Source organism: Delphinus delphis, chromosome 13 (assembly GCF_949987515.2).
Source record: "Delphinus delphis chromosome 13, mDelDel1.2, whole genome shotgun sequence".
NCBI lineage: Eukaryota > Metazoa > Chordata > Mammalia > Artiodactyla > Delphinidae > Delphinus > Delphinus delphis.
Genome location: NC_082695.1, coordinates 63783524 through 63793091, shown reverse-complemented (window position 1 = coordinate 63793091; position 9568 = coordinate 63783524). Strand labels below are relative to the sequence as shown.

The window sequence follows — 9568 nt, the reverse complement described above, 5'->3', positions numbered from 1 at the left end:
GGACAAACAATTGGGGCTCATTAATTCAATCATCAGGACACTGATTATGCATCTATTGTCTACTCTAGTCAGTTATGTTAAATAAGCTCTTCAGTCTTCATCAGAGCAATTATGCTAATAAGGTTGAAATTTTCTAAGAGTATTATACCTTCATACACTTATCCTGCCTAGCAGCCGCCTGGCTCAGTCAATATTGTCACACACAGACAATTATAATCAAGGCATAAGGCCCTATTGTTGACATCTGACTACCAAGTTATCCCTCTCACAATAGAACTTTGAATAATTTGTCCATTGTTCTTCCAGGGTTTAGACATTGGCCCCTGTTTAGTTTTTTCCAAAATATGGAGATCTCAGATACCATTTAAATGCCTTTATGGGAGTGCTCATTGCACTGCATAATTTTCCAAGTAGTATTTGAACAATCATTGGATTAACTATCCAATGATAAATTATCCAGTAATTCTTTATGCTTTTAAATGTACAGACAAGAAATATAATATTAATTATCAGATGCCTGGAGAACGATGAGAAATATAATTTGTTTTCTCCAAATGTTTTTCTCTCAACCAGAGCCAGCTTCTCTCCCAATGTCATTACCTTTAAACTAAAAAACCTATTTGTACGTTTTATTTTCTTGAGTGATTTTGGCCATGGAATGAGGACTTTCCACCATGAAAAACCAATGCTTTTATGATAGGCACATAACAGATACCTGATAAATATTTGCTGAAGTTAATTTTTTTCTTGTATATGCTATATTCTTGTCTCCAGCATTTCCCATCAGATATTAAATATTTTTTATCTTAATAAAAATTACCATGTGAATGAGGACTCTGTGTGTGTGTGTGTGTGTGTGTGTGTGTGTGTGTAGAGGCAGGTGGACACATCTTCAACATAAGTTCATTTAAAATATCAAATTTCATTGTATTGAGATAAAAATCCAGCTGTGTTGGATTTCTTCATTTACAACAAAAGTAACCCCACACATTTGTTCTTTACATTTTGTACTTAGGTTATCTCATTTAATCAGTTGCAAATAACTGGATCCTTCTTTAAGATGTAGTAATACTCACTGCAACTTAGTTCCACGAGGATGAGCATATATAGAGATTGGATGTTGACAAGACACTCAATAGTTGTACTGAGGGTAACTACAAACTGGAAGGATGGGGCAAAGCTACGTAGAATGCTTGCAGACCTTTGACACACATACAGCCTTTTTCTGCCATACAAATGCTGTATTTCACACTTCTTCAATTACGTGGTATTTTTTATCTTAGGTTGTGGGGAAACAACTGAGAGCAAGATGCTTGCCGTCCTTGTCCTTCAGGAATCTGCAATCTAAATGGTGAGACAAAACATTCACATGAGAAGTTAGAAACCCGCTCAAGACTAAACTAACAGATCAAGACATTACTCAAAGCAAAGTCATGGTATGTAAATCATTCTGACCATGAGAGAAAATTTATAGGTGAGTGATATCCTTTGGGCTGGAGTAACCAGGAAAAGCTTTACAAATTTAGCAGAGTTCTAGCTTTTGAATATGAGTTCTAGCTTTTGAAAAATCAATACATGGATATATATATATAGATATATATATATACGTACATATATATGTGTGTGTATATATAAATACACATATATATCTTCTTTAAAACTCTACAGAAGAATTAATGATAAAATTTAAGTTTTCCACTCATGACTTCAAGGTTCTCTTTCTAGAAGCAACCACCATTACCATTTTCCTTATATGTCTTTCCAGTACATTTTACTACTTTTAAATAGATTCTGAATTGATTTTGATTTGATTTTTCAGTATCATGCACAACAAAAGGTTAAACAAGGTGTCTATCCATACAAACATAAGACTTACTCAATATAATTTATACAATAGGGACCTACTGATAGGTCTTGAGATACCCTAGTGGATTTCCAAGTTGATTGTTGCCACGGCAATCCCTGCTCCATCTGCCTTCAGTTTCTATCTTGACCCACTTTGGCTTAGATGCATTTCTAGCTGAGAAGGGATGCTCCTTCTCTAAGCCTTTTGGGGACTGCATTGGTAGCCAGATTGCCCCTCCTCCCCTTTCCTCAATCCTACAAATCCTGGAAGGCTTCCTAAATGAAAGAGTTAGGGATCCAAAGTCTGACACTTTGGAGAGACGGTCTTAGACCTCAAGCATATGATCCATTGAATTAATGTGCCCCTCAAAGTACCTAACTCCTGTACTGGGAGCAGATTCTTCTGGAATTCCAGCCAGATCTGCTTCTGTTTCTATTTCTATTCACCCACACAGACAGCCAAATGCACACCCTGGTCACATAGGAGAAAATACTTGTGTGACCCAGGGTAGCTTTTTATAGGCCATTTCATATAAAAACTGTTGGCTGTGTTAGTAGGGAGAAGGACCAAAAACCATAAACAGCCCTCCTACTTCTAAATCGAATAGCCTTTGCCCTAGAACATCCTCCCTGGTGGCTCTGGGAAGCGGAAAGAGAAGTATTAGGATGTGGAACAGCTCCACCGATTGGCTTCCTAGATCCCCTTCGCAAGCTGTTTTTAAAAAGGGGTGAGTAGAGCTGCCTCTAAACTGACAATGGGAGACACCACCCTGGGGGTAAACTTTTGAAGGTAGAATTTCTGCTGAATGGGTTCATCTTAGCATATGTGTTGCAGGCAACAGAAGGGAAGAAAGGATAATGATTATTGGTTTTCTTTTAACTTAGCCCTGTGCTAGTCACTTTCATAATTATTACTTTATTTAATCATCACTCAACTATATTTAAGTAGCTATCATTGCAGGTGAGTTTCACTTGCCAAAGGTCACATATTTGGAACATGCTCTTCATCACAAACTTTCGATGAGAAAAGTACTTCCATGTTTGAGGAGAGAGATGGAGGAAATGCAGGAGATTTTTAAAGGATATTTGGAAAACCTGTAAGACTCAGAGGATGACCAAGTATCTCTCCACATTCAACTGAAGGTACCCTCCTCAGGGAAGCCTTCACTTCAGAAAAAAATATATTTCAAGAAGTCTTACTGTTTGAAGTGGTCACTTGGTACTTCCTGCTTACTGATTTGAGATCTAAGTTTCTTTTCACCTTCAGTTCTACGGTGCTCTCTGCCTAACACAGTAGGTGCTTAATAAATGCTTGATGTGACTGGTTGGGTTCAATATTTCGGCAGAGGCTCGGGTGTCTGTAAGGTAAAAGTGACAAAGTTACCCGATTGGGGTTATGACTCCACTAGCTTTGCGAAGCCAGCGGCTTAGCGGCTTGTCGTGCAGATGAGCGAGGATGGGGCCTAACAGCGCCTGAACAGTGCAGAAATGAAGGGGAAGGGAAGATAACTCAGCAATTGAGGGGCATCGTGCCAGGCACTTATGTTCTAGACTTCACAAGACCATTCAGAGCATGCATTACTAGCACCATTTTTAACGAAGACAGAACGACGGTTCCGGTTAAAGAAAAATACCTGGCATCCCCTTTCCCTGGCCCTACATCCCAGAAAAGATCTCAGCCCTGGGCTTATTTACATCTCGGACCCCGCCCCCGTTTACCACCACGAGGGCCCCGCCCACTCATTCGCAGAAGGGCGCGCCCAGAGTGGGTCCGGTACCCGAGCTTCTGCAGAAACCTCTTCTGCCCGTGGCTCGTCCCGTCCTCTGGGCTTCCCCGGGGATGAGCACGTATCCACTCCCGGCTTGACTACTGAAGGTGGGCCAGGCGGCCCCCGACAGGCCCCACCCAGTGGCGCTGGCGAGAGACCGGGAGGGAGGTCAGGGCCGAGGTAGTGAGGGACGGGTGGTCGTTAGCGCAGCAGGTTACGTGCCTTCCCCTCCCCTTCCCAGAGCCTCTCGTGGGACCGCGCAGGAGACTAAGCCAACCGAAACCGCGGGCATCACACCCTGCCTACTCCTCCACCGCCCCGCCGGCCACGCCTCGCCTCACGCTCTACGGGGGAGGCGGGACCAATCAGCGAGCGACGTCTCCCTTCCGATTCGAGGCCCCCGACGCGCGGCTCACACCCCGAGCACCCCGTGCGCTGATTGGCTGCACGCGCCGCCGGTCCGGCCGGGAGGGCGGGGCGGCCGAAGGGAAAGGAGGTGGGGAGGTAGTGGCCCGCGACTCTCTGAGCCCCGCTCGCGCCCCGGCCTTTCCCGGGCGCTCGGCCTCCTTCTTTCCCTCCTCCGTTCTTCCGTACGCGCCGAGCGCTGCGCTCGGCCGGCGTGCCTCGCGCCCTAACGGGCGGCCGGGGGCGCCAATCAGCGGGCGGCAGGGTGCCAGCCCCGGGGCTGCGCCGGCGAATCGGCGGGGCTCGCGGCCCGGGGTGGGAGGCGGGTCTACCGCTCGGCCGCGGCGGCGGAGGAGCAGCTCCCAGCCAGCAGCCAGCGAGCGCCGAGCGAGCCGCCCGGAGGTGGGTGCGCCGCGCCGCTGCGGCCGGCAGCGGAGGGCGCAGGGCGGAAGCGGAGGTGGGCCGGCGGGCGCAGCGGGGGAGGACTCGGCCGTCCCGGCCGCCCGAGGTGGGGGCGAGGCGGGCGCGCGCCCGAGGGGAGGAGGGGCGGTGGCGGGACGCGCGTCCCCACCCCCTCCTTCCCGCGGGCGGCGTCCGGGCCCGCGCCCCCTCCTCGCGCGCCGGGGTCGACTGCCGGGCTCCGGCTGGGGGGCGGGGCGGGTGGCCGGGCGGCCGCGAGAGTGATTTCAGTCCTGCCTCCAATCGCCCATTCCCCTCTCCCCTCCCAGCCCCTCATCCCATTCGGAAGAGGAAGGAACAAAAGGTCCCGGACCCCCGGCTCTGACGGGGCGGGACCCGGAGCCTCGGTGCAGGTAACGCCGCGGCGCCCGGCGGGCCCATGGGGCTGGGGTGTGTCAATGTGGGGCTCGGGTCGGTGAGGCTCGCCGCGTCACCTGGCCTCGGGGGCCGGGGGCTGGGGTGTGGCGAGGTCGGGGCCGCGGGGCGCCGGGCCCTCGGGGTGCGGGAGCGCAGGGCGGGGCAGCCGGAGGGACGGGGCCGGCAGCCGGAGGGACGGGGCCGGCAGCCGGAGGGACGGGGTCGGCAGCTGGAGGGAAGGGGTTGGCGCTCGGAGCTGCCGCCCGCCCGCTGCCCGGGGCGGGGGCCGGCTGTGGCCCGTCCCCTGCGCCGCGAACACACTCGGTAGTTTGTGGTTGTGATTTGCAAAGCCCGGAGGAACGGAGCTCTGGTTTCGGGAGTTGTTGGGAAGCCGAGTTAGGAACGTGCGATACTTTGCTTCCACTTTTTTTTTTTTTTTTTTTTTTGGTGCTGTAACCTTTGTTAACCATTCTGGTCTCGGGGTTCAGAATCGCTTGTGTGTGCTCTCACACAAACACGCACACGGCTGATACTCTGTCCAGATCCTTCTCTACTCGCTTGTGAAAGTTGCTCTGTGAGCGGAGCCTATTTGTTTTTATCACACGCCTTTAGAGAGCACGCTGATTGATTTCACGTATTTCAAACTTGGTTTTCAAATCTGCAACTTTGTTTTGTTCTCTCCTGGGGGATACTGCCCTTGGGTTGAGTACTTTCGTCTTTTACTTACTTAACCGTTTTGTGGTTATGGTTTCCTTTTGATCCTAAACAAAAGAAAGACAGTACTTAGGTTAGTTTTGTTATTTCTTTCTCCTGACCCTTTAAAAGCTAAATACTACCGGTTTGTTGTCAACTAAACCTTTATTTAAAAAGAAAAAAATTTCCAGGTAAAACGAAAATGAAGTAGCATTTTCCATCTAAGTCCTGGCATGTTTGTTACAGTTTGGAGTATCCTAAATTTTGGTGTTTTAAACTTTTAAAACGACGCAAGTAATTAATAAATAAACAAGTGATCACGCAAACTCCATTTTCCCAAAAATGGTCCCTGAAATTTGAATTAATTTCCAGAATTCTGAATGATTAGTTCCTTTTCTTCTGATTTCATGTGAATTGAACCTTCACCACTGATTGTAAGGGTGCTTTCCTTGAGACTAATAAGATAATACATTTTCTATTATTCTGAAAATACATTAGCTAATTTTCTAGTTTTGATACCCTTTAAAAAAAAGTTTTTCTCACATACATGTGTAAGGTAAATAATTAAATTAAATTTGGTAAGTTTTGATGTGAATAAATAAGTGAAGCAAATATACACAGAGATGGGAGAAATAATGTAAAATGGATTTCATAAATGTATCATGGTTGGAGGATTTTTTTTTCATTTGCCTTAAAAAACCATACAGGGTATTGATAGAATTTTCTCCACCAAAAGGTCATTTAGAAAACATTTATATTAAATTCAGGAAGTAACACTGATTTTATTTTTAAAGTTCCTTAGTGTTTTTTTTTTTTTTTTGCCATAAAATTAGCTGTGGTAGTAAGTAAGAATAGTTCAAGTCTATGGGCATATCTAAGGTGATTACCCACTTACACTCTTAATGTTAAAATTGAGTTTAAAGTAGTTCATTGGTCTGTTTTAATTAATGTAATGTGATTGGTAACATCCATTTCTGGACTTGTTTTAGTAAGAAATTGCTGTTAGAACTTGGTTTTTATACTCCGTTCTTACCTTGTACAGTGATTTCACATTATAGGAGTTCAACAAAGTTTGGTTTTTCAAGGCTGTAAGTTAACCTGTGCCTAGTCATAAATGGTCAGATCTCTACACACACAATCTGTAAGGTTCATGAAATAAGAATCTTGTAAGAAACTGTGCAGAGTAATTTCCTGTTGTTTGTGGCTTGTCAGGCTTGGTGTGTGCTTTAACTCTTAAGTAGGAATTTGGGGATAGTTTTGTATATTTCAGCAGAAATTCTCTTTAGTAAGAACAAAGGTTGTTTCTACTTCAAGATGGCAAAAGGTCCCCTTTTCATTTTCATATTGTAAATATTACAAACATGTTGCTAAAATTTTGTTACTTCACATTGGGGGAAAATCCGTGAGTGAAAAATAGTTTAGTTACATAACCTGCTGATCAAAGACCTATTGAATTTTTACATTTTGCAAATATTTTCAGCTTTGGCTTTTCTAAAGGTGTGAAAGCACTCCTTATTCTTGCTTGGTTTTGATTTTGTTGGCTTTGTACTTTAGGACTTCTCGTTTTGTAGCAGCTTTTTTACACAGGTGTTTTTGTAATGCATATAAAAGTCGTATTTAGTGCAGTCTGGCAGATGGAGTCTCATTCTTATTCTTGGGACAAGAGTCATTTTTAGAGGATGGCGGGGGGCATGTCTTTTGATGGGAGTAGAGGAGCCATTTTTATCTGTAAGAGGAAAGATTGTAAGTATTGCATTGTAAAGGTATGTCAGAAAATGTGAAATAAAAAGATTTCAAAACCAGTTCAGGAGAGGTTATGCATTTATTCAACAACTAACTTGTATTTATTGAACAGGTAACATTTATTCATTTATTAAACAGTAAAACAGCCTTTTGCTGTGTGTCAGGCCCTGAACTAGGCAGTGAAGTAACAGGGAACAAGTGTATCCCTGTTCCTTGATGGGATTAGAAAAGTGGAAAATCTTCATATCTCCTTGTCCTGTCCTCCAGTGTTTAGAGTAGGAAGATCATGTTAATGTACAAATTCAGGACTGAGCCAATTCCTAACGTATGCTTGCACGGCTTTCTTTTGAGTTTAGAGGACAGCACTAGGGAAGGTGTCACGTGTTAACTCATATTGTCACCGGGAATAGGTAGTGTATTTTTTTGGGGTGGGGGAACTTGTCACCATTTTTGCACAATCTCTACAAATTGAAGATATGACTAGTCTTTCAGAAGTATATTTGTTGCTGAGCAGGTGAACACTTGTAGAGCTAAGCCTAATTTGGCCTTAGTTTGATTATCCATTGCCTTTTATAGAAACCGGTTAGGGAAAGAAAGCAAACCTGAATCGGTCAGGTTCTAATGAAAGTATCAGAAATAAAGTATAAAAACAATTAGCTAAACCGAGAAAAAGGATTGGGCTGCAATCTTGTGTAATGGAAAGGCCCTGGGTTTTGGCGTCAGAGAGACCTAGGCGTATAGTCAGTTTCTCAGTCACTGTATTGGGCAAATTACTTAACTCCTGAGCCTTGGTTTTCTGATTGAAAATGGAGGTAATAACACCTTCCTCTTAAGGTTATTACATACAAAGAGTAAATGATTGTGATGAAGATACCTAAGCACAGTGCCTCAGACTAAGGGTCTTCTCAGAAGACCTTTGTTCTCTTCTGGTTGTAGCTTTCACTTGTTTTCTAATTCAGATGATTTTCCTACACTCTTCTCCTTGATCTATTATAAAATACATTTGAGAAACAGACACTTAGCGAAAAGGTCTAAGGTAGGCAAATTGTCCTAGTCCATACCTTTCAGTTCTAGTCATAGGAGAGAGATTGTGACCCTTAATTAGAACCTGTTGGCATTTATTTCAAATGTTTCTAACAAGCAAAGTTATCTTGCTTCTAAACCCATAGTAGATTAGAGACAAGTAGATTGTGGGTCATGTGGGAGGTTGAGGGGAGTCTAGTGAGGGGTGGGGTAGGAGGATGGGGAACTGTTAGCCTACTGTCTATTTTAAGGAAAAACAGATAACAGTCTGGTGAGGATAATGGAGATAATCTACAAGACACAAAAAACGAATACTCAGAGCCTAACTAGCATGTCTGGAACCATTCAGTGCAGGACCAGACCTGAAAACATAGTAATGAAAGTTCATCGATTAGATTAAATCATATTTGGGAAAATCTATTTAAAGAGAGCGGTAATCTACATAATATACTTTAGATTGTCATTCGGGATGATTAACAAATGTTCTTAAAGGGGTAGAACATGGTTCTAATGACTTATGACAGATCCAAAGTACCTGCTCTGACCAAGGTGCTTTTCATTTGTTTTGCCATTCAGAGTGCCGTGATTCCAGACTGAAAAATCTTTCATGCTAGGCCAGTAGTAAAGAAAGGTGATCTAAATGGTGTTGCACCCCAGGCCACACCTTTTCTTCGGAGTAAGTCATTTTTTTGTCAGTCTGCAGGGGTGTTGTGTACAACTTTTCACTCAGGTTTTAGGATAAAATATGCTAGAGATTTCTAGGACTGAACAAGTGTGGACAGTTGACTAGTCTGTCTGTTGGGGGCTTCATGCTTCTTTTATGTGACTTCTTTCCAATATTAGCCTTGGTAATTTTTTTTGATCCTCATCTTTCCTATCTCAGGGTTACTTTCTAAACCATCTACTCCATCAAATATTAATTGGTGACCTTGTAATTTATAGCCTTAGCTATTTGGAAAAAAGAAAAGGGTCTTTTGTTTTTAAACCAGTAGTACAAAAGTTATCCAGCCTTTTTTGTTTAAAAATGCACAGTTTGAGGCTTATTGCTTATCTCTGATCAATTTTTTAAATTTATTCCATTTTATTTATTTTTGGCTGTGTTGGGTCTTCTTTGCTGTGCATGGGCTTTCTCTAGTTGCAGCGAGCAGGGGCTACTCTTCGTTGCGGTGTGCGGGCTTCTCATTGTGGTGGCTTCTCTTGTTGCGGAGCACTGGCTCTAGGCACGTGGGCTTCAGTAGTTGGCAGCATGTGGGCTCAGTAGTTGTGACTCGCAG

General features: G+C 44.1%; 1 protein-coding gene and 1 long non-coding RNA gene across 2 annotated transcripts in view; one reads left to right on the top strand and one right to left on the bottom strand.

Moving 5' to 3' along the window:
- Positions 1–990: 990 nt before the first annotated feature.
- LOC132436631 (uncharacterized) lies at positions 991–3868 on the bottom strand. The gene is made up of 3 exons (XR_009521822.1): positions 3624–3868; positions 3046–3203; positions 991–1344 (listed from the first exon to the last, which is right to left on the bottom strand). It is a non-coding gene; the product is annotated as an uncharacterized lncRNA (long non-coding RNA).
- A 220-nt stretch (positions 3869–4088) lies between these two features.
- Positions 4089–9568, top strand: part of SMAD2 (SMAD family member 2) — a 95227-nt gene continuing 89747 nt past the window's right edge. Inside the window, exons 1-2 of the mRNA XM_060029011.1 lie at positions 4089–4476; positions 4748–4831. The gene's annotated coding sequence lies outside the window, so the exon portion shown is untranslated. The remainder of the gene's footprint in view (positions 4477–4747; positions 4832–9568) is intronic.